The sequence below is a fragment of the Trachemys scripta genome, chromosome 9 (genome assembly GCF_013100865.1).
Source record: "Trachemys scripta elegans isolate TJP31775 chromosome 9, CAS_Tse_1.0, whole genome shotgun sequence".
Taxonomy (NCBI): Eukaryota; Metazoa; Chordata; order Testudines; family Emydidae; genus Trachemys; species Trachemys scripta.
Window position 1 is genome coordinate 66,079,330 of NC_048306.1, and position 25,216 is coordinate 66,104,545.

Sequence of the window (25,216 nt, forward strand, 5' to 3'; positions counted from 1 at the left end):
CAGGGTGTGCCTGCTGAAGCCCTGAGCCCCGCCACGTGCACCCTGGCTTCTGAAGATTGTTGTATTCGGCTCAGACAGTCAGTATGTTTGGCCACCACTGGTATATAGTAATGTATATGCAAATGTATCCTTCATTAAGTTTAATTACAATTAGGAGTAAGGCATCCACATTTTTCTGGTCACTCCTGGAGATGATCTTGTGTGACTGATGGATGCTCACAATACTGCTGGTTATTTTCACAGTTGCACTTTGGGGTCAGAGTTAAGGTTGTTCAGGTGACCTTGGCTGTGCATTTATAGCATGTGTAGTATTTGTTTTGTTTTGTTTAGAAAAACCACAGCAATCACTGAAGAGATTTTTGGCTGAAGTAAGCAATATATTCTTTCACCCTTAACTCTAGGTTAGCAAAGCTTTTTGCCTGGGGATAATAGATGAAATCATGCTTCCAGGTTCAAGGTTCTGGTTGAATAATCTTTATTCAGGATCATATACAATCAGGTGAAGGCTGTTAATTCTTCCTAGCTGTTCTTTTTCCCTGCTCATCAGTCAATGGCTGTAACTATTTCAATTATGAGCAACACTCTGCCTGTCAAAAAATAAAGTTTGAGCAGGATTAGAACACAGCCTATTGTCTTCTCGAGTTTGCAGTGAATCTAGAAGACATAGATGCAAGAACTGCACCCCGGACAGAGGAAAACTCTGGACATAGCAGAAAACCCCTGTGAAGTCTGCTGCTGCACCCAGGGCCGGCTCCAGGCACCAGTGAAGGAAGCAGGTGCCTGGGACAGCCAATAGAATGGGGCGGCAGTCCGTCCATTATTGGGGCGGCACGTCTAGGTCTTTGGTGGCACTTTGGCGGTAGGTAGCTCAAGTGCTCCGCTTTAGTATTCGGCGGCAATTCGACAGCGGGTCCTTCACTCCGTCTCTTCCTCTTCAGCGGCACTTCAGCGGCAGCTCAATCGTTTTTTTCTTTTTTTTTTTTTTCTTCGCCGCTTGGGGTGTCAAAAAAACTGGAGCCGGCCCTGGCTACACCATAGACCAGGCTCTATGTCACCCTCCCCCAGCTCTGCCAACCATCCTCAGCCCTCCACCACCAGCCTGCTTCCTTCTCTCATCCCTAAACCCTGTCGGCCTCTCTCAATAGACAGCACTCACAACAACTCTAAGGGACTCGCTTCCAGAAGTGCTCAGCACCCTTCCTTGAGGGCAGATTTTTCCAAAGAGTGGTCTCCCATTTAGTCACCTAACTGTAGTGGTGCCCAATTTTCAGAAATCCTCGGCCCCAAGCAATTTCCACTGAGACCCATTGTGCACCTGTATGTATCCACAGCTGCTTCCTCTTTTGAAGTGGAGTGACAAGCAGAGTTGTAAATGGGCTGACTGGACGCTACCTTCCCCTGCACCTCTTGGTGTGTCCCTGCCTAATCCATGACTAGCTTTCTATAGGGCAGGATAAATGGGCAGTTGTGAAAATGAGTAATATCCCTGGGACCCAGCTCAACAAATAGCCCATTTCTGTGCACATATCATCCCTTTGAAAGTCCCATGCAAGTTTGTCTCTGGCTTACAACACAGGTTAGCATATATGGAGATTTGCGGCTGCACCGGCAAATTGTTTTGGTTCCCTATTGGAATGGAAGGCTGTGTAAACTGTTCAGAGTTTATTCAGGTGTGTAAAGTTAATTGCACTTGTTCCAATGTACTTTCATTGTCACCTTTTCTATGTCTGTTATGGGCAAGATTGTCACTTGCCCTATATACGTTTGCACACAGAAGCGAAGGGGCAATCAAGTACTCACTTGCTCCCTTGTAAGACAGGATACCCACATCATTAGTCCAAGCACATGGAGAAGGGAGGTGACAGGCCTTCTGGAGCTGCCCCATCCACCTTGTGAACAGATGGGAAGTGGGGAAGAGGGACAAGGAATGGGTGAAGACTTTACTTCATCCCCACAGTGTGAGCTGTGATGATGAGCTAGAGCCAAGATGAGCAGAACCAGCTCGGAAGGGACAAGCAGTCAAGGGCAGTAGGCCATCATACATAAACAACCCTACATTAACAAATCAGTGGGTATACTTTAAAACAATCTTGTTACAAAAGACCCCACACATACCACTTTTCCTTTTCAATGGTTATATTTTAAAAGATTTTATGCAGAATAAGTAAAAGCCATCTTTAAAAGATTAAAAGTTGTTTGACTGCCATTTTAAGCGTGATGGCATCCCATGCTGTTATGTCAAATAATACATGGTTCTACATAAAGGGGTGCCTGAATCAAAGTAGTCCATGCATACAAGTAGTGCCGAGACCAGCATGGGATGGATAAAGTCCTAAACTACAGTATATTTATTTTAATTCTTTCAACATAAACAGCAGTCAGGTTCAGCCAACTGTGATGCAAACCTTTTCTAATGCATAAATTATACTGATATATATTTTCTTGTTTACTAAGCACATCACACAGCAACATAGAGGGGTTGTTCATTTGTTTAAGATTTTCCCTTTCAATACCATGAGAAGCTCATCCACACAAGCCCTTTAGTTGCAATGCACCTGCTGAAGATTTTCAGAGAGACAGCTAATCAATGGGTGCAAACTGAAGAGTCAATTACTGCAGATGGTCTGGGGGGCACAGGGGTCGGGGAAGAGCTGACAATGGCCACTTAGTTGTTCTATCTTAGTTGTTGTAGGTCTCTACCAGTGCTGACTACACAGAGAAAGGAGTAGCAGGAGTAGGGATCATTGGTTTATTCATATCAAGAAATGCTAGTGGAGATTTCCCTCTTTCCATTTGCAGTGCTAGCTCCCCCATTATTTTAGCTGCTCCTTGTCCTACTGAAGTCAGGGACAGAACTCCCACCGATTTGAATGAGATCAAGAGCTAGTCCTGTTTTTAAAATTTCAAACTATCCTCGAAGGTGTATCTGTATATAAGGGCTGGCGTAATCAATAGTAGGTGAAATGCAAATTGTACACACACCTGCTGGACCAGATTGGCTGCTGTAACTGCTATTTAGGTAGCAAGCAGAAGTTAGCATTACTGATGGGCTATGAGTTATGAACACAGCTGCTATACCCTAAAACAGCCCATGATTTTTTTTTTGTTACTGATCCTTCCTCCCTCCACATCCACACATTGTTTCCCTTGATACATTCTGTTTGAATAAGACCCTAATTAAAAGGCTTGATTAAATTATGTGGCCCCAATTCTACGAACACTTCCATGTGTGAGTAAATCATCTGAGTAGTTCCATTGAACTCACTAGGATTGTGCATGTGCTGGAAGTTACTCGAGTGCTTAAGTGTTTGCAGAATTTGGGTTTTTGTCAGCACAAAGGGACTCTGACATGATTGGAGGCACCTAGATCTTTCTGTGATATACAATAAAAGTGCCAGGTGGCTGAATTCTAGGACTGGGTGAAGCCTAGCGCTACCTGAAATTACACTTGCCAAATTTTCTCTGGTATTCAAATATATTAAATACTTGATTGAATATTCAACCATCTCCACATCTGGTTGAATAGTATTTGGCAAATATATTAGTCAGTGGATACAGGTAAAATAATCAACTCTGTTCAGTAAATATTTTTATTGTAATCTTTGATCAGCTCTACTGTCATTTCAACTTGTATTTTTATGCCCACAATCATGTTTGTGGGCTTAAAATAATAGTCCATTTTTTAAAAATAATGTTGCAAATTCAAACTTCAATCAAGAGTTTTGAAATTTAAACTTAAGGGGCTTGATCTAGTCTCATTAAAATCAGTGAGTCAGAAGTCCATGTAGTTACACCACTGCAAAATATGTGTAAAGGGAGAAGAATCAGGTCTTACTCTTTTAACTTATCCATAACTGAAGCACATTTCTTCCTCAGTAAGGATCAGTGGCATAAACCAAAAAAAAAAGACCAGAAAATAATCAGATTGCTGCAAATGTCATGCTAATCGAATAGAGTAGGAGTCCTAAGAAAATGGACTTTGGTGGAATTTATGAAGTCCTAAAGCACTCTATTTTAGTCCATTGTGAATTACATTTACCTTTCATGCATGTTTTCATATCCGGTACTACAAAAATAGAAGCAGAAAAGGAAGTTGCAGATCCCCCTAAGGAGAAAAGAGAAGAGAAAATGAAACTTCAGGACTAATAACGGATTTCTTTTTTCCCTCCTCCCTCTCTCTGAATTGTCTTTACATTGAAGATCATTCCAAACTAGGGCAAAGAAAAGAGGTAAATTAGAGTAGCAGATTACTGCATAATTACATGCAAGGGGAAACAGCAGCTTCAAAGTATGCCTTGCTAATATGATACTCACAGAAACAGAACATGCATTTCTGTAATGACCCTAATTAAAGTAACAGGAAAAGTCAGTTTTCTCTCAGCCCTGATGTTCAGATACAATATGATCCATCAAGAGAACAAATTGACTTTTAAAAAAGCTATCCTGGATAATATGAATACAAGTGGTGAGCGCAGAACTGTCGCTCTAGGAGGTGGGACATAATGGTGCAGCTAGCATACTTCCTTGTCCAGAGAGGTGACAATTTTGAATGTAAGAGTATTTACTTGAGAGAGTAATGATTAAACCCAAATGTAGAAAGAATGTACCACTTGTTCTCACAAATGGCATCAGGTGAGGGACTAAAGATCTCATTCCAAAAAATTTGATTCAAACACTGTAAATAGGGCATATATTCTAGTCATAGGTGGTGGGTGGGTTACAGAAGCCGCAGATTTGATCTGGACCTATTTGCTAGACTCTGTAAAAAACACATCACGAGAGACAGCCCCTGCTGCAAAAGAGTTTATAATCAAAATAAACAAGACCATGAAAGGATGGGGATAAAGTTGCATCAGCACAGAGAAGGTATGAGAGAGTAAGTCATTTATGCAAAGTAATGCAGGTTGTACATGGGAGAGCTCTGAACTTAATCCAGAATCCCAGTCCAATGACAACCAAAAGAAAAAATCCTCTGCAGTTTTCAGTCAGTCACAAGGGGGGAAATAAAATCAGCTGGAAGTTACCAATTTGTAACCTTCCTGATGGGAGGAGGAAAAAATTGAGAAATGTGAGTGTCTAACTATAACTCTGAATAGTAGTGGTAATAGAAATGGGAAATCTCTTTTCCAAGTGTTTAAGAAAATGTATACGATCAGAAAGGGATCCAGTTTTTTCAAAGGCAGCTTTCTTAGCTCCTGTGCAGCAGAGTGCAACTGCATACTATCACCTGCATGGGCAGGAATGGGGACATTTCAGATAAAATGAATAGACCCAGGGCTTTCTATTGCTGTGCGGGGGTGGGGGGGGGGGGGGAAGGGAGAGGGCAGTGGGAAGGCAGCTCAGCCACTGAAAGGCAGTGCCTGGAGATTTGTCTTTCAAGGACTTAATGCCTCTACAATTGCTGGGCTGGAGGTTGAGGAGAGGAACTTCTTGTTACCCCTTTTCAAAAGACAAAGTCAGTGCAGCAATGCAAATAGATAGGGGAGCCCTTCACCCCTCCCAAAAACTTCCTCTATGGGGCCATGAACATGGCCAGAAGCCCTCACTGCAAGTCTTCCACATCCCTCATGCTCTCCAGTGTTGAGAAGCAGATTATGCCTGGCCCATGTATAGCTATGCCACGGATGTTCCTGTTCCTCTCACATCTCGTGCAGCTTTTGACAGGGAGACATAACACTTGTAGAACTGAAAAACAGGTCACACAAGATGACATCTGCTGATGCTAATCCAATTATGAAGGAACTCCCTCTTATTTGGGCCATCTGAGCCAGTCCCTAGATTTTTTTGAAGTCATCTTCTTACTGCATGGGTAGAAAACAGAATGTTTCAGCCCTAAACCAAGGAAGTTTCATGTGGTTATGGCTTTGAATTTAGCAATTTGCTAAAAACACTTGTTAGATGAATGTGTGTGAAGGGCCAGCTGAGAAAGATGGTAGTCTTGGCAGAGATGGATATGAAGGCAGAGGCAAGGTGAGAAGATCAAATATGCACACAGAGAGCCTGAGTTTGCAGCGGTTATATGAAGTCAGTGCCCACACTTTTATGGAGCAGCTTGTAGGACCACGGCCATAATGCAGTTTGTTTCACGGGTTTTGCATTTAGTCCATGTTTAGATTAATATTTGCACCAATAGATTTTTGAGGTATTTTAAAGTTACATTGGATTAATTATTTATGAAATCATGTGAAACACTCTTTGGATTAAACATTTGTTATTCTTTGCCAGTTTGGTATTGAGCTTATTATATGGAGCAAATGCAAAGCTGCACATCTAGGTTGCAATATACTTCCTTGGGCTCACATTATATACAAAACTGACTTCATTCTGGATATATATTTGCCATTAATTCACTACAGTTTTGTCCTATTATGAAAAAAGGCCCTATCCCAAACTAAAAATGGAAGTAATTGGAAAGGCAAGTTTTCACTTCACTAAGCCTTCTCACTATAATCATGTCTTTCCCCACTGTAGTTATTGTATTAAATATTTATATTGATGTGTATTTTGTAAATAAGGAAACCAAATTAGGATAACGTGTTAAGTTTATGACCAGTTTTAATATCTGAGTTTGTTTGTTTTTTGGTACTGACTTTTTTTATTCATTCAAGGGAAAATATTAAATAATATATAACGTCTTTAAAAATGCATCTAAATATTTGTTTGCTGGAGGAGATGCATTTTTAAATAAAAATACCCATGCCAGTACTTTTAAGTACAGACTAGAGAGAATATCCATTCCTTTACAGTTTTATATGTAGCGAGATATCAAATACACCAAATAAATCCATGACTTCCCTGGAGACACTATGATTGTCACCATGCCTTTTGGAACTTCACGATGGGGACTTTATGTAAGAGGACTCTAATCCTTCTGCTTCAAGGTGGGACTTGAATTAAGAAGATTTGCCATTAGCAATATAGGGGCTCTGATGCCTAGTGAGCATCATTAATAAATTATCAGTAGAAGACAATGATGCACACTAACCAGTTCATGACAGTATAGGCATTATATTATGGTTCAAGCTGTCTTTCAAATAGGATGCATTTTCAGTGGTATAGCTCTAATATTTCCTTCATAAGGACTCCATTTGTCTTTGGACAAGGTGCCATCTTCCAGCCAGCAGCCCTCGGGCTTTATGCAGGAGACACTAGTCTAATGAAACCTTATTCTCCTACAGAGTCCGGGTTAAAGAGTATGCAGTTCTGACACTTAGGGAAAGCTGCAAGCACAGGGTCTCTGCCAGACAGCTTTACAGGGAAGCTAGAGTAACCCACATACAAACATTGTTCCCAGTAGCGTAATCTATGGCTGGAAATTATACTTTAGTGAATTCTATTACAATTCCAGAACAGATCTTCAGAGCAACAAGCCCATTTCTAAATAAATTCATTGGTGGTGTAGGGAATATTATACAAACAGAATTTATTTGGAGTCTGTTAAATGAACATTTAAAAACTGGCCTCTTAGATGGCACAAAAAATGTAATATCTAGGTCTTACTGCAAGCTTTGGGCCTGTAGCTCTGTGGTGCTCAGCTCTCCCTGCATCAGAGGATGCTCAGCACCTTTCAAATGCGGTCTTTACCATTGCATTGCGTAGTGCAATTTACTATTCTTGTTTTTGAAATTAACCTATTGGGTCAAATCCTGAGGTGCTTTTAGAAACTCCAACCCTGCAAAGATTTGGCCCAGTAAGAGTCCTGATCCAATCACTGGTTTAAGCCCTATGTGTGGGTGAGGAGAGGGAACAGGGATTTAAAGCCCCTGAAAATGAGTTAGCATTTCCAAAAAGCATAATGTGCACAGGTGTGCAAGATTCTTCAGAGCTTTGAGACCACATTGAAGCATGTAGTGCCACAAACAAAACTAAGTTACCATGATGATCCAGTTTGGGGCACAGTGGGGAAAGCTTTTAGCAGGTCCATAGTGCTGTCTTTCTGGTTAAAGTTACATTGTCATAGCTCAGAATTCCTACTGATTTTTAATATGAGAACAAAAAGGCATGAAGTGGCATGCACAGCAGCACAGCATGGGATACATACATTGCCTACTCTCTGGGCTGCACATGAAAGTGTTACTGGTATAGCTGTGTCAGTTAGCAGTGTGATTTTTTTTTAGTGAAATAGTTATACCAGTAAAAGCCAGTCTGGATTCACTTATACTGATAATAAAGGCACCTGATACCAGTACAATAATTCCCTGTCTGATATGGGCATAGCTATACATAGTATAACACACCTTTATACCAGAGTAACTGCTTCTACATTTAGCCAGTGTAGTTCAAGCAGCACAACTTTCTCATGTGGTCAAGGCCTTCCAATTTGTGTCTGCTTCTTAATATATGGCTCTCAAGATGAATCACATCAGAAAGGCCACGTGCAAGGTTGCAGGAGTTGACATCTTGGCACAGCTTGCATAGTAGCCTTTTTCTTAATTGAGGTGTTAGTCAAAAGACAAATAAAATAAAATAATAGTAAGAACAAAATGAGGAATCGAAGCCTTTATTATTCTTCGGATAAGGTCAGTAAAGATAATCCAGGCACCCATTGCTATCACAAAAAAGGTGCTTGTGTTTTCCTGTCTAGTTAAAGCTGTCAGTGTCTATGACATAATGCACATTCCATAAGGTCAGTTATCAACACAGCTCAGAAAGACTTGTATATTTTTATGTCCTGCTTCAGCCTGATAATGGTCTCCTGTTACACATTCTTTAGATTTTACACACTTACATTTGAAATGTCAAATGTCCGTTTGCTGTTCCTAGATTTTTAATCTAGGACTTTAAGCAACTGCAGTGATTTACACTCTGCAAGTTCCTCCAAAGTTGGTTTCAAAGAGAAAATTAAAGTTCACGATGCATCCTGGCTTCTAAACTAAATTCACTGACAATGGAATTATCATGGTCATATTTTTCAAGGGCCAAGCAAATGAGGAATTATGCAAAATCTCCTCTCAGGGATAGTATAGATAATACTTAGTCCTGCCATGAATGTAGGGGACTGGACTAGATGATCTCTCGAGGTCCCTTCCTATCCTATGATTCTATGAAAATGCACGTGCACCTATTATAAACACAATTGCATGTGGAAAGTGGGATGGATAGTTTTTTTTATGCACTTGGCTGATGGAAGGTCTTGAAAGAGGGGTTTTGTGAATACAAATACAGATAATTTTTCAAAGACCTGTTCAATGGGTTAGCCATGCAATTTCTTCTAACTGCTCTATCAGTACCGAATTTGAGTAATGGGTAATTGATAAAGGAGGCTGTTCCCGGGAAGGACAGGCTTCAGTCAAATATAAACTGACATCTGCATTATTAGCAGTGATATGATACGTTCACATTTCACCCGCTGTTTGGTTTTAACAAAGTCATTATAACCAATTCTCTCCAACTGTAAGAGATTATTCTGTTTCGATTCCCCCAACTGTTAGATGATGACAGTTGGTTCATCTTGTTCCATGTTCTTAGTTCATTGATACACTTTACAAAGTAAAACCCTAATTGTACAATCACAGGATATAAACACATCCCAGTTCTTTCACTGGGATTGATTTGTAGGCTGCAGTGAGAAAAAAATAATAGGGAGGGGGGCGTTAATCATAATCCAAATTAAATGTAACATGGTTTTTCTCTCTCTAGAAAGGTAACGGATTGTGTTTCATGGTATTCTGAGCAACCGAGATGTAATCTTATAGAAGCTATATTATATCCACCAGTGAATTCTGCATTTGAGGGCTATGAGAATAGTTACTTTCAAGATAATGGGCCAAATCCTCAGGATGGTGAGCTGTTCAAACAGCATTTTAGGACTGCTGGTGGGTGTGTGGGTGGAGATCTGGATGCAAGGCGATGGGAGAGGCCATGACTGGAATATGCTGCCCTCCAGCATCCAGGAAAGGGCAATCCAGCTAGCTTAAATTTGAACAGTGGTGGAACCGGCCCCTGGCTGCTCCCCCAAAATCAGGGAAGCAGAAAGTGACTAATGTCCTTCTTTCTCCAGCAGAAGATCTGCCCCACTCTGTTTAAACTTTTTGGAATAGGCTCTTTTAAAAAAAAGAAATGCTAAGTGTTTACAGGAAAATTTTTCCCAGCAGAATTAGTCACACCAATCTGATTGAGATCTTTCATTTCAGCTTGTTATTCTTAAAGCAGGTGTGGCCATTCTCACTTGAAAATAATTACTTGCTACTAAGTACTCCCAACTAGTCCATCCCGTCACAGAAGCATGACCCTAGGCACGCCTGTATTCACACCCTATACCCTACTGCAAAGATATTTGTACAAAATATGCCTTGCGATGTATCATATGAAAGCTAACAGCACAGTGGCTATTAATATCACAGTGAAACAAATGTGTTAATGTTACATGTGAAATTGGGAATTCCCTCTGTATGATGTTATTAGAACATGTTTAAAACCAGACAGCCTAGCCAAGATAAAGGTGACAAATAAGTCTGCCCTAGACAAAGGAACATGGTTTTATCTCAATGTACATATTAGCAGTAAATAAAACTATCCAGCTACATCACTGAGGTGATCCTGATCCTGAACTTGAGACAGAAGGGGAATTAGCATGGATCTTGTACGCCAAAGAGACACAGAAGACTAAATCCCCAGAAGGCCTTCCTAACTTGCAAAACAAAGCAATTCCTTGGGAATATAAGGCACAGAGAGAGACTCCATCTTGATTCGTCACCTTATGGAGACAAAGGAACCAAGTAATTTGATCTCTGTGATAGGTTCTGGCCAGTAAAAAGCTGAGAAGGAGACTGTGGGTGGGAGGGATCATCTTGAAAAACTATCTTGCTAGATTAAGTTTTAGACTGTTACATGTGTATTTTCACTTTTATTTGCTTGTAACCATTTCTACTTGTATCACTCTTAATTGGTATCACTTAATCTGTGTACTTTTGTTTAGAAACTTGTTGGGCTTTTATTATAAATAGGTGCTGTGTATGTTCAGTGACGTGTAGTGCTTCTAGAAAGCAAACAGGTTGGAGTGTTTTACTGTCTCTGTAAAGGCAGTGAACTGAACACTTTCTCTGTGAGGGTTCAGTGAGAGGGACTGGTGCCTCCAGTGGGATGATTTTAGGGCAAATTCAGGGCTGGCGGGGTACTAAGTTCAGACTGAAGGAGTAACTGGGTCGGGCAAAGCCGGGGGAAGCTTGTGTGCTACTGGGGTTAGAGCTCTGAACCAAAGCTGCACAGCCAAAACACACCCAGGGTTATAAGGCAGACTGTGTCCCAAAGGCCCAAAATGTTGCGGGAAGGAAAGAAATTGTTCAGTTTCCCCAAAGAGAACAAGAGATAGATTGACCACAGCAATGTCAGTTATTTCTTTCAACAACTCCTTTTAGTTGGATCTTTCTTCCTCTCTGAAAGTTTTTAATTACTTATTTAAGGCTAACACCAAAATGTATGTAGTAATATAAAATACCTTAAATGCAGTCAGCTACTCTAGGCAGTCTTGGAATATGTTCTTATCAGTTCATGAGGCAGTCTCAGGAGATTTCTGTACCCTGTGTCCTCTTGCACAAAGAGTTCTCCATTGTCTCATCTTATGATTTGTTTGTACACAGTTCACAATAAGATTCTTCTTTGTAATAAGAAGCTTCTATGCCAAGTTCCTTGAGAAGAGTGGATACTTTTCCCCATCAAGGAAATGCTAGGAAGCAAACTTGTCTCAAGTTATTTGTCTGGAAAGGTTTGCACAGGAGCTCATTAAAAAGCGAATGGGGGAAGAACTGACAATTTTCCCCACAGTTAGAGATGATTATGCTACCCTTAGTCAGGTTAAGTAGTACCTCACTGAAATGAGAGGCTTCATAGAATTAAGGTACTGCTGAGCATGAGTTAATATGACAATCTGACCCAGACAGAGGTGAAAGTAAGCACCAGGCCCTTTAAAATCACTGCCCGAGCCTGGCTGCCGGAGCCCCGGGGCTCTGGCAGCGATTTAAAGGGCCTGGAGCTCCGGCCCCTGTGGGGAGCCCCGGGCCCTTTAAAGCACCACCCGAGCACCGCTGCTGGAGCTCCGGCGGTGCTTTAAAGGGCCCAGGGCTCCCCGCAGCGGCCAGAGCCTCTGGCCCTTTAAATCACTGCCAGAGCCCCGGGGCTCCGGCAGTCGGGCTCAGGCGGGGATTTAAAGGGCCCCGTGCTCCTGCCACTTTGGGGAGCCCCAGGCCCTTTCAATTACTGCTGGAGCCCTGTCGCTGCTACCTCTGCAGCTGGTAGCTCTGGGGTGATTTAAAGGCCCTAGGGCTCTGAGCCACAGCCGAGCCCCAGGGCCTTTAAATCTTGAAATGCCCCACCTCTTCTGGTTGAGGCCACGCCCCTGCTCAGAACTCTGTTGTACCAGTAAATCCTTTAAGTTACTTTTACCCCTGGACCCAGAGAAAGTAGCAGGACAAAGCATTTCTGCAGCCGAATAAGAGGCATTAAAAATCAAAGGTCCTGGACAATTTAACTTATCAATTTGGACTGTGAAAAATTGAAACAAAATAAGCCTAAAGAGAGTATGCCCAAACAGTAGCCCTTTGTGCTGACTATACACTGAGGCTTACACTTTTCAAAATGGGACGTGTTTGTCTGGCATGATCTGCAGTGGTCTGAGACATAAGGTCACAGATATTGGTTGCACATGTAAACTAACATTCATCAAAAACCAAGGAATTCATCTAGTTCCAGATTGGACTTCCATGCTGGACTCCAGTGCTTGTATTCTATTATCTTTGTTTAACGGAGATAACTAGAAGTATTCCTCTGATCCCATGTGCTTCATCCAACCAGAATGACTGGAAGGAACTCAGCAGTATTCACACCTTATAGGATTTAGAGACAGCATGAAAGAATGGTGTGACTCATCAGAAATCTGCTGACAAGGCAGACATGGCTCTGAGCTACAAATTTCAGATCCTGATCCAAGTTTAAAGAGATCCACATCAAGGATTTTGATTCAACTTGGGAAAAGCCAGGAAGTTTTCCAAAGTTTGGATCAGGCTAATATATACCAAACAGTAGATATCCTATGTCAGTAAGTGGTATGGTACAGGCTGCAAAAGTACTACTTCTTGTAATGGCAAAGTAGCAGAGAATAGCCAGTGACTGGTCAAAGTCCTTTTATGCTGAAATATGAACTCATCTAATTTGGATCCTAATCTCCATGTATAAATTCCATCACAAACAGGATTTTGTAATGTTTGCCATCTGTGTAAAAAAGCGATTCCTACAATGGCCTTTCTATCCACTTTTTGGAATATTTACATAGGTTTGGAATAGGAATTTCATGCTGTACATTTCAATCAAAATATGTCTCAAGAATCAGCAGAAGAATCTACAATGTGTTCATGGTGTTCCTATTACACAACACAGTATCTAAACTTCAGATCTTTGTCAGTGTCAGATAAACATGCAGCCAGCTAGATAACCAAAGGGCACATGGAGCAGCTCACATCTATCTTGTACATCAGAGATAAAACTTGGAAGGAAGTAAAGCCGGTGATGTGCTGGGCCTGAAATCAAATGACCCAGAGAACAGCAGTGAGGTACAGCCATTTCAAAACCAATCCAACTTGTCCGTATGATGGTAACTAAAAAACTGTGACTTTTGATTGCAAGACTTCAAAGCCATAGCTCTAATCACAGCAATACACAGCGTTCGTAATAAGTAACTCTGCTTTTTCACTCTACTTCCGAGTGTAAATAAATACTTAAAATGCTGCAATATCTCATCTGGAAACTTTTCTTGAATTCATAAATAATCTTTTATTACTGTAGCACCTCAAGGTCCCAGACAGGGGACACTGCACAAATGAGCACAAACAGGACCTACCTCAGAGAAATCATCTAGGTTTATGATTAAATGCAACAGGTGATTAAGCCAGACAAATGGTGATGAAGTATAGTGACAGGTAAGTGCATAATTTTGTCTCAGTATCTTAACTGGACACAGGTGGCCACCAAGCCTATGATGGTGCAAGCATTCTTGAGAGAGAACTTATACATGTCAGTTATGGTAATTCTCACACTAATGGAAGTGAAGACACGGTACTTGATTAAAGTTTACTATTTTGATTTATTTTCAGGTCATTATAACTTTAGGACTATAGATAGGACTTTGAGTCAAAGATTGTGTGGGTCTTCTGTTATAAAGCAATAACACGTTTGGAGGACTATAATAAGCAAGCTGAAATCTAACAGCCTACAAACTAGACCATGCTACCAGGACCCCCAACCAAACTTGGGACCAGTTTAATTTGAAGGAAACTGGCATTTGCCCATATGGAACTCTGATTCATGACTGAATAATTTAAAGACACCAGAGGTCAGACTTATACTTACTCAGTTCAAAGGAGTGACATCAGTAATGAATGTGGTTCCAGGATATGTATAAATTAGATTCTCTTTTCATTGGATCACACTACAATGAATTGCAGAGGTTCAAGTCAGCCACCATGATATTTCATTGTATGTTATGCATGCAGCGAAGGGTATTCATTACAGAATTGTTATTCTGACAGCCATCCTGTATCATACACTAGCCTAACACCTCCTAAGAAAACTCATTACTCCAACATTAAATACTGTCCATCTCAAACTGAGCAGGTGCATCAAAATCAGTGGTAGTCAGGCAGCTCCAACAATGTTGGAAATCTGCTGATATATAGACCCCTTCTATTTGGTCTTCTGGCCAGGTCATGGTGCCAAAAATAGCATTGTTGGCAATAGTGGATAGCCTCATGACAATGGACGTTAAACAGTGTTAATCTATTCCATCTCCTGCTTTTGACACTACTGATAAACATTCCTTTCCCACCTGCATGTACTGGAGGAAACAGGCAGAATTATGCTAAACAGCCTGTTAATCCCTTCCCAACAAATCCCAAATAATCATGGCAGGCAACAGCAGTCTTTGTCTTGAGCTTGGACATATGAAGTCCCATGAGAATCAGACTTGTTTCTGCTCTCTGTACAAACATGAGGGGGCATTGAACCGCAAGGTATCATGATTGCAATGCTAGCAGTATGGCAGTGATAAATCTTGCTCATCCACTACAGTGTGCTCTCCCAGATATCTTAGTGCATGGATGAAGAACCACCTCAAACTAATCTAGGAAAAGCTAAAGTGATGTTAGTTGGAAAAAAAGAAAGTGCTTTTAAGAATTAACCCTCCAAAAGTTAATTAGTTTCAAGCCTTGGGGTCACATGAGATGTAGTACTTATAGCTGAAGTCAAATTTATCTTTCCCCCCAAACATTTTCTAGCAAGATGACTCCATCCATCCCTCCCAGATAAAACAGGCCCAAAGTAGTACATGCATTCATAACCTTGAGGCTGATCTATTGAAATTTTCCTCATTTGGGTCTACATAAAGTATTAAAGAAACTAGAGCTGTTGCATAACAGAGCTGCCCATCTTCTGAGATGGGCAAACTGAACAGATCACATAATCTGCTGGTATATAATTCATTATTATATGTACATCATTCACTATTGTACCTAATTCACGGTCCTGCTACTGGTCTACAAAGCCTTCAGTGGAATGGGACCAAGGGGTCAACAACTCCTTGGCTTTCAGGACTGGCACAGCAACTACAATTACCCCGTACAGACTAATCAAATTTAATAAATGAGGGAAATACACAGATAGACTTGGCAGAAGTAGGCCCAAGGACATCCTCTCAAAGGAATTAAGAAGAGCCCTGTTGTCAGATCAAGCTGAAAAGTCTCACCTGTTCAATAAATCATTCCCTTAAACAATCAAAACAGAGGAAGACATAGTAGCAGGCTTCAAATAACAAGCTGAAAAATAATCCAGAAATTGGGATGGAGAATTTCCTGTTTTCTAGAGTTTTCACACAATACCTAGGTGCAGGAAAATAGGCAGTTTAGAAAAGTATATCCAAAGATCTTAAGTTTTCAATTAAAGTCATATTGTCCTTATACACAAGATACAATAACTAGTTTTCCAGCCTCCACCACATACTAAAATATCTGAAAAAAGTGTCTGATTATATGGCAACCCCACCGAAGAGCTGCGTTTTCTTTTTGTTTGTTTTTTTTTTAAATACAGCTCCAAAAAGATAAATGCATTTACCTGCCTGAGCATTTAATATCAGGAATGTTTTAAAGTTTTCCTTTGCAGAAAAGAGGATTGCTCAAAAAGCTCCATCACTGTAAAGATGCATAACTACATGAATAACTCTGTCTGCAATAAAAATGTGGGAAACAGTGGGTGAAACTGAAGGGGATAAAGCAATGAGGGAAAGCATACAAATGGGAAAGACGGAAAGTGCTGAAAGATGATTTAATGCTAGAAAGGTCTACATGCCGTATAAAGATAGGGTGCAGCACAGGGGATTGCATAGCCAACTCTCGCAATAATGGCAATCGCATATCTAAATTGTGTGTGCCAGTAGGATTGTAGAGAAAAGCTTGCATGGTGCCTGTCTGCGGGATGGTAAGCTTCCGACAGTGCTATCAGATGTTATACTTACTCAAAAACTAAGAACCAAGTCGGATATTAAAGACATGGGCCTCAATTCTCAGCTGAAGCCGTACACTCATAGATTAAGGCCAAAAGGGACTATCTTGATCATCTAGTCTGGCTCCTGCACATTTCCAGCCACAGAACTTCACCCCCATATTCCTGTAGTAGACCCATAACCTCTGGCCGAGTTACTGAAGTCCTCAAATCATGATTTAAAGACCAAGTTAGAAATAATCCATGAATTACACTAGTTTAAACCTGCAAATGACCCGTGTCCTATGCTGCAGAGGAAGGCAAAAATAAAATCCAGGATCTCTGCCAATCTGACTCAGGGGAAATTTTTTCCTGACCCCAAATATGGCAATCAATTAGACTCCGAGCATATAGGCAAGAGTCAGCAGCCAGACACCTGGGAAAAAATTCTCTGTAGTCACTCAGAGCCCTCCCCAGCTAGTATCCCATCACCAGCCACTGGGAAATATTTGCTACTAGAAGTCACAGATTGGCCACATGCCATGAGAGTCCAGTGGAGGGCAACAAAAATGATTAGGGGGCTGGGGCATATGATTTATGAGGCGAGGCAGAGGGAACTGGGCTTATTTAGCAGAAGATAAGAGTGAGGAGGGATTTGACAGCAGCCTTCAACCACCTGAAGGGGGGTTCCAAAGAGGGTGGAGCTCGGCTGTTCTCAGTGGTGGCAGATGACAGAACAAGGAGCAATGGTCTTAAGTTGCAGTGGGGGAGGCTGGATATTAGGAAACACTATTTCACTAGGAGGGTGGTGAAGCACTGGAATGGGTTACCTAGGGAGGTGGAGGAATCTCCATCCTTAGAGGTTTTTAAGGCCCGGCTTGACAAAGCCTTGGCTGGAATGATTTAGTTGGGGCTGATCCTGCTTTGAGCAGGGGGTTGGACTAGATGACCTCCTGAGGTCCCTTCCAATTCTAATCTTCTATGATTCTATGATTGTAGGCAGTTTCATCATACCATCCCCTCCACAAACTTATCAAGCTCAGTCTTGAAACCAGGTAGGTTTTTTGCCCCCCACTGCTCCCCTTAAAAGGCTGTTCCAGAACTTCACTCCTCTGATAGTTTGAAACCTTCATCTAATTTCAAGCCTAAACTCGTTGATGGCCAGTTTACATCCATTTGTTCCTGTGTGCACACTGGTGCTTAATTTAAATAACACCTCTCCCTCCCCAGTATTTATCCCTCTGATGTATTTATAGAGAGCAATCAGATCTCCCCTCAACCTTCTTTTGGTTAGGCTAAACAAGCCAAGCTCTCCACTCATAAGATAGATTTTCCATTCCTCTGATCATCCTGCTAGCCCCTCTCTGCACCTGTTCCAGTTTGAATTCATCTTTTTTAAACATGGGAGATCAAAACTGCACACAGTATTCCAGATGAGATCTCACCAGTGCCTTGTATAACAGTACTAACACTTCCCTGTCTCTACTGGAAATACATCACCTGATGCATCCTAGGATCCCATTACCCTTTTTCATGGCCGCAACACATTGACAGCTCATAGTCATCTTGTGATTAACCAGTACACCTGGTCTTTCTCCTCCTCTATCCCTTCCCACTGATATGTCCCCAGCTTGAAGCAAAAATTCTTGTTGTTAGTCCCTAAGTGCATGACCTTGCACTATTTAATTCTATCCCATTTCTATTATTTCAGTTTATAAGGTCATCCAGTCCTCCTCTATATTGACTATACCTCCCGAATTTGTGTCAGCCGCTAATTTTATTAGCACGCTCCCACTATGTGCGCCAAGATCATTAAAAAATATATTTAAAAAGATTGGCCCCAAGACCAATCCCTGAGGAACTCCAATAATAACTCTCACTCCAGCCTGACAGTTCAACTTTCAGTATGACCTGTTGCAGTCTCCACTTTAACCAGTTTCTTATCTACCTTTCAAGTCTCATATTAATCCCCATTTTCTCCAATTTAAGTAATAATTTCCCATGTATCAGATGCCTTCCTGAAATCCATGTAGATTAGATCTACTGCATTTCCTTTGTCTAAAAAAAAAAAAAAAAAAAAAATTATCTTTTCAAAGAAGGAGTTCAGCTTGGTCTGACGTGATCTACCTTTTGTAAAACCATGTTGTATTTTATCCCAATTACCATTTGCCTCTATGTCCTTGACTACTTTCTCTTTCAAAATTTGTTCCAAGACCTTGCATACAATTAAGATCAAACTATCCCTTTTTTCTCTTTCTTAAAAATAGCTACAATATTAGCAATTCTCCATTCATAGGGTACGACCCCTGAGTTAACGGATTCATTACTTTACTATCGGGCTTGAAATTTCATGTGCCAGTTCCTTTAATATTCTTGGATGGAGATTATCTGGGCCCCCAAATTACTCCCATTAAGCTGTTTGAGTTTCCTTCCATCTCTGATGTAGTAATTTCTACTTCCATATCCTCATTTCCATTAGCCACCCTGGTACTGCCCTGAATCTCCTCATTACCCTCATTAAGGACTAAGGCAAAGTATTCATAAGTAGTGGTATTCACAACAGCTGGTGAGTGGAGGAGCCATAAAGAATTTTGAGGTCAGTATAGATTTAGGGCAGCCTCAGGACTGCTCTACACTACACCCAGATGGTGGCTGTCCCAGAGGATTTGTGCTGCTCCTGTGGATTGCTGAGTTAGAAGACCTTCTATGACTCCTCATTTTGCCTGCAATTCTCTCACAGTGCAGAGCAGGAGCTAGACAGCCAATTTAGCAGATTCTATACTTCCTGCGATTTCCCATGTGGGTAATACAGATACCTGGAGACTTCTGTCAGCTTTCCAGACCCCTTCATGCTGCCAAAGTGGTGCTTAGTACTGAGAGTGCTCAGTTCAGGCTGCATTGAGGGAGAACAATTTTCACAAAAATCAGGATAAGCACATTGTTGCTTCAGAGTCGTTATGAAAAATCAAAGAATTGATGCCAATACAGAATGTCGGGGGAAGAAAGTCAATAAAAATATTGGCAATAAAATTCAACAAAAATGTTGATAGGTTAAGAGCATAGGCAGATAAGTAATATTGCAATTTAAGACAGAAAATATGAAGGTAATGAATCCTGAAGAAAAAATAAGTAAATTGACAGTTCTTTGCTAGAAGATACTAAGCATGAGAAAATCTTGGCATAAATAAAACTAGTCTTCAGCATGGTACTTAGTGGCCAAAAAAAAAAAAAAAAAAAAAAAAAATCACCCTAGAACACATCTAGACACACAGTGTAATATGGGGAAATGATTATGGCTAACAATTGGAATAAAGCGATAGTCCCCATTTACCAAAAATATGTAACATATTGCCATGGCCAGCAATATGAACTTGTATAAATTTTAAAGGAGTCAGGTGTGTATCTGGGGGAAAATACTACACAATACAAATGATAACTTGTGGGGGAAGTAGACAAACCTATATTAGCTTTGTGATCTATCCATGTGTGATATGAAATAGCACAGGACCAAATCCTGCAGATTTTAGTCAATACCCCCATTGATATTATGGCTAAGTAAAGCATGCTGGCTTTCACCAATAGAATTAAAAAGCATAAGACAATGTTGTCAGTTTGTCACAGTATTCACTGAAATATGTCTGCCACTGATTTCCTTGGGATTGACAGAGGCACAAAAGTGTCCATTAAAGCAGTTCAGAATTAGAGCTATTAAAAAAAAAAAACACACACACACACACACACACACATAACCCACCAAGAAACAATCATTCGGAAATTTCACTGGGTGAAAATTTTGTTTTTAGAAGTAAAGAGGTTTTCCAACCAGAACTTATTTTTATGGAAAATTTCACACTTTTTAAATTTATTAAGAAAATTTCACATTTTTGAGCAGTTCTATTCAAAATTTGTACTAATACTTGAAGATCAGGAAGTGGTGGGTTTGGGGGAACCAAATAAACATATCAAAAAGATGGACTCAGATGAAAACCTTTCATTAAAAGAACAACCACCCCCATTCAAACTTTGGGGAAGTTCAAAACTGTTTTGTTTGACTCACCATATCCCTATAACAAGACAAACCAAAACCCTGGATCCAAAATTTTGAGTAAATTTAATTCTGGATCCAAATTTAGAGTTTGTAGCTTGGCCCTATCATTAAATACCCCGCCCCTATTCCATTGTGATGCTTTCAACAGCTTCCCATGCAGGGAAATGTATTTACAAACATAGTAGTATTCCAAAAAACAAAGAGTCGAATGAAAAGGTAGCCTTACATAACATATTATTGGACTCTGGAAGGATTAAGAGTCTTGTTTTGATAGATTATTAGTAATCACTTTTCTAAGGTTCTCCTCCTCCACCATCCCATTAGACTGGACATTTGACCTTGTTCTCCTGCTGTTATATTAGTATTAATTTTGTTCACATTTGTTTGTTTGTTTTTTTGTGGTTAGTGGGTATAAAAGGAAATTCAGCTCTCTCAGTCCTCCCTCCCTGAAAATAATGGGCCATGGTTAATTTGCCCCTTGCTGTAAATAAGAACTGGAAACTTGAACACTATTGACTTCAGTAGGGTTACTCGTGGTTTACAGCAATGTGATATCAAAGTGGGCTCCAAGGCTCTATGTAAACTATTGCCAAGGATAATGGTTGCCATGTTTGCAAATAAGCCTTTTCAGTCACTGCAGTACAATAACAAACTAAGAAGCTCTGCATTGCTGGCTCATGCACACCTTAAAAATAAAGACTATCTTAGCCTATTTACTTTTTAACAGAACTGTGATCACAGCTTTATTCTTTGTCTGAATGCTTGACATGATCTTGACAATGCTGAAGATCAGCAATTTCGGCGGTGAAGTGCGGAGGCCCTGCCTAACCACCTATACACCATTTAAATACCAGACTTTATTCTTTATCCCTAGGTGCCACCTTAAAATTGTAAGTACCTGGACTATGGGATAGTAAGCAGTAAAATTCACTTGTTTTTGCTGTCAGAAGCTGGCATAGCTGTCAATTCTTCGGCACTTACTGTAAAACACAAGTTAACTGCTTGAGTATTGTCATTAAATTAATTTACTATTTAATATTATGTTGCATAAGATTATTTACTGTGTCTATCATCTCATGTTATAGAATGGTAGGACAGGGCATATGCTGTATGTAAAGAGCTGACTCAATACCAGCTCAGAGGGTACGATTAGAACCAAGAATTGCAAGGAAAAGTCAGGGCTGTGGCTGACAGATCTTACCTCACTCAATCATGTTCTTTTCTGAGATTCATGCTCACCCCCACCCCCCAAGAATATGTTGTGACGTGTCATGCTTGCTGCAACATCAGAAAGGTACACAACAGTGACTAAGATACAAGGAGCTGCCCTATTTTTGAAATATGGGCCTTTCAGCAGCTTAAAGAGATTATACACACATTGCATATACAGATGTAGGATATTAAATGTATGGGTAGACTTTAAAATTTTAGTTTACAGTTAAAAGAATGTTTAAACATCTGTTCTTTCTTTTGGGTTGGAAATTCCACATTTCCCTTGTGCAGACACCTGGCACAGACCAGGAAGCTTACAGCTCAAATTCTTAGTTGCCTGCCCAACCTAAACTGGGCTGCTTGGGTGGTGATCCTGCAGGGGTAATAGGTGAAAGGATGCTTTACTCACTAGACTGCGGAGGTGCCAGACAGCCACAAGGTTGTCATAGCCCTAACTGCTGTATCCCAGGTTGCCATCAAGGAATGGCCAGGGGGTCTACATAGTCCCTGCTACACCCCTCCTCCCCCTAGCCTATTTGAACATTCATGGCCAGAGAACACCTGTTGATTGTATTGCCCTATAAAGAGTCTGGCTTGCTAAGCACCTCATCTGGAATACTACCAACAGAAAGTCTCCTTTATTTCAAAGCATTTTTGGTGGAGCAGAGTGTCATGAAAACTATGTGGCCAGGTGAGTATCTGTGAATTAGTGTTCTTTCACTCATGTGTACAAGCAAGTGATGTAATGCATAAGCAAAAATGTGTTTGTGTAATCCACATGCTCACGCGGGGTATTGTGCACCTACATTGCTACCATTTGTGAGCATGATTGCTAGTGCATTGATCTTGTGCATTCACATCTGGAAAAATATAGCCTAGGAGACCAGAATCCTTACAAGGTCCTTCTTAGTCTTTTCCCTGCCCTCCCCCCAAAAATGCAGAGTATGTTCATCACAATGGATGTCTGTGTCACAGGAACAGACTCGGAACACCTACATGGGGCTATAAAATAACTAAGCTAACATCACAGCAATAAATTCACTCGTGGCCATGTTCACAACTGGAGCTGGGCCATGATATTTTAGTCAAGTTCATGCAGTTTAGTGTCGTTAGTCATTCAAAGTTTCCATTGGAAGATTGAGTGATTCTTTCTTACCCGTGAATCATCATCATCTTCATCTTCCCATAATCTTCAGAAATATGACTCCTAATACTGATATTTCCAAAGAATTAAAAACAACAAGCAACCCTGACTGGCTGATGATTTATGTCACCTTCCAGGAGGGAGGGCACATTGAACAGCGACTTTAAAGAAAAAAAAGAGACAAGTCTCCCTACATATTGTGGGAGGCCATGCTGTTTAGATAAGCAAGGACTGAAATACTGATTTTCTATGCTATACAAGACAAATGTTCAAATTATTTCTTTGTTACATCCTTTTTCTACACCAGGCACTCTAATTAATATACACATTGCTATAAACTTAGGTCACTTAGCATTATAACCACTTTCTTCAAAACATGTCCTGTCACATCATCCAAAAGCACTATATGGTGATATCAAACATTCAAAAAGCAATTCTCTTCTAAGTTGTGAGGGCCAAACTACAGGGTTACTAGTGGATGCACCTGAAGCTCCCCTTCTCCTCCCCATGCCCAGATTCTAGTTTCCATGATATTGTGTAAATCAGTAATGACTCAAATAAAATAAAAAGTTACACAGGCTTTACCAGTGAGAGATCAGAATCAGGCCCATTTTGTCTAAAACTGTTGCTGCAACACATTTGGCTCGGTTTGACCGCTGTTTAGAATCCGACGCATATAGACCAAAGATGAGCTATCCCTGTCAAGTCAGGTCTGACTGTGCCTGGGAGGCAGGGAGATGACAGACAAATGGGAAGGTATCATAGCTTGAAGGTTGACTGTGCCTATATACCCCAGCTAAGAATTTGGCAGGAGATAGATAGGTAGATTAATTCTTCCTTCTCCTATAGACACAGTCTACCTACAGTATTCGAAGAGGATAATCCCACACTTTCAATAAAGTTGATTTATAAGGATTTACAATCTTGTTGCAAACTTCATTACAATAGTGGATCTATGCTGTAAATTACAGTCTTAATCTGATCATTCTTGTATTAACATTTGGCATCTTTATTAGAAAGACTACCATCATAGGTCTGCTGTGACAGCACTGCACACAGGGTAGATGCTATGGTGTCTGTTTCAATACTTGATGCCTGATCCCAGAGAGTGTATTAATACTGACATTCCTGGATCCCAGATGTGTTAATTTTATATTTTCAACATTGACTAGTGATGTTGAGTAGAGCAGAGTAGATGCAGGTCAGAAATTCTCTGACAGAATGCTTTTCCATCACAGAATTCTGGTGTATCAAAATCTAAATGCTTCACAGAGATAATTTATTTAATTTTGAGTAAGTTGCAACAGAAAGCAGGCAAGTAGGGTGCCGTTGGAAACCTTCCTGGTTTCCTGCCATCTTGCCCACCCAGGTCCTCAACAGCCTCTGCAATACATCTTTCAGACTGCTGGAGAATAGAGCTCCCAGGGTTTTGGATCAGTCATGCATCTAGGCTCACAGCTCCCCAGCAACCTGGGCTTTCAGGGTCTGTGACAGCCTGCCAGATGAACAGCCCCAGAGTTGAGGACCCCAGGGCTTCCAGGGTCTGACTCCAGGTCAACCTGCCACATGAACAGCCTTTGAGCCTGGGCACCATCCCCTTTTGAAGGATTTTGAAATGTGGGGGTTTGTTCCAAATCAGAATAAAACCAAATTTTGAAATCCTCTATGAAATGGAATTCTTTTTCTCTGCACAACTCTAATATGGGCCCCAAGAGTTGAGGTACTCAAACTCCAAACATCTTAAGTAGGCCCTTAAATGAACCTGCCCAGAGAGGGCCCTCCTCACCCCCCCCCCCAGTGCAGGGATGCTCTCAAGGGTGGTGTTTCAGAGGGGAACTTCTTTGCATCCCCCCATATATGCCCCTACAACCAGTTAAGCTTGGTACAGCGGATGCTCTAAATTTAAAAGCATCATCAGATTGTTCCTTTTATGTACTAATCCCACCTCTACCTGCAACTCAACCTGACAGATTTGGCATGTCACTTAATCCCTCTCACTGGGTTTCCTCATTTGCAAAATGAGGAAATTACTACTCCTGTGAAGATCCTCACTCTTGGAAGCACCAATTAATATCTGCTTATGTGGATCTACACAAGAAATCTACTCAGACAACTAGTTACTTGTAAGAAGCCTCCTTTGGCCTTCTTTAAGAGATGGAGGGAATAATTTGTTGAGATCAGATTCTGCCATCTTTACTCACTTTGCATAGAACCTTGCTTCTCAAATGGTCTCATTGATTCATTGACATAGAGTGCTAAATAAATGTTAACTAGTATTGTAAGTGAGCCATTAACGTTCAATTTTGCCTTATTTTCAAAGAAAAAATTGTAATAGGAAATAAAATGGCTTA